Genomic DNA, 927 nt, shown 5'->3' on the forward strand with positions numbered 1-927 from the left:
TCTTGTGCATATGCCCTCTCTTCTTATCAGCTGGATGCTTCATTCTCAGAACTTAGTCTAACTTTGTTCAAACTTGATGCTGTCTACTTAATTCATTTTTTTATTTGATTCTTTTTAAATAAATTATTTATTTTTATTGAAGTAATTCTTGTCTAGCATATAAATTCAAATAGTGCTTAAAAAGGACATTGTAGAACCAAATGTCCCCTGCTCATCTCTCCCTTGTCCCAAACTAATTATCATGAACAACGATTTCCAATAATATTCCTTTTGTCCTATGCTTCAAACCGTCTTTAATGAAAATAAGCTGGATGCATCTTTTGATAATTAAGATTGTACTCATCATATTGTAGTTATTTTATATATCCTTTGTTTTCAATCTTCTAGTAGTTGCTTGTTTTTGTTAGGTGTCATCGAGTTGATTCCAACTCATAACGACCCTGTATAGAGTTTCCAAGGAGCAGGTAGTGGGTTTGAACCACCAACGTTGTGGTTTCACAGTCCAGTGCTAATCTTACAAACCACACCAGGACTCCTTCCTTCCAGGAGTTACATCTCCTTATAAATATATAGTGATTTCATTATTTTAACTACATAAGGAAATGCCGAGTGCTGAACCTAGTTCCATATTTACTAGACATCTTCTTCTTGGAATTAATAATATATTTGTAATGACTTTGTTGTTATTGATTTTCTGTTCAAGTCTTCACATCTCCATCACCATCTCTGAAGATGATTTTTCACCTGGGCTGTTTGCACCCTTGTCCCGCTGTCTAGTCTTGTCTTCCTTGGGAAAATTCTCTTAGTGTCACTTATGAGTAGTGTCTCCTAGTTTCTGGATCCTTTTTTTTTTTTCATTTTGCCAAGCTTACTTTTCATTTCAATGGAACTTATCTTCTAGAAATTATTTTAAAAACCAGTGCATGA

The sequence above is a fragment of the Chrysochloris asiatica genome, unplaced genomic scaffold (assembly GCF_000296735.1).
Source record: "Chrysochloris asiatica unplaced genomic scaffold, ChrAsi1.0 scaffold00192, whole genome shotgun sequence".
NCBI classification, from domain to species: domain Eukaryota; kingdom Metazoa; phylum Chordata; class Mammalia; order Afrosoricida; family Chrysochloridae; genus Chrysochloris; species Chrysochloris asiatica.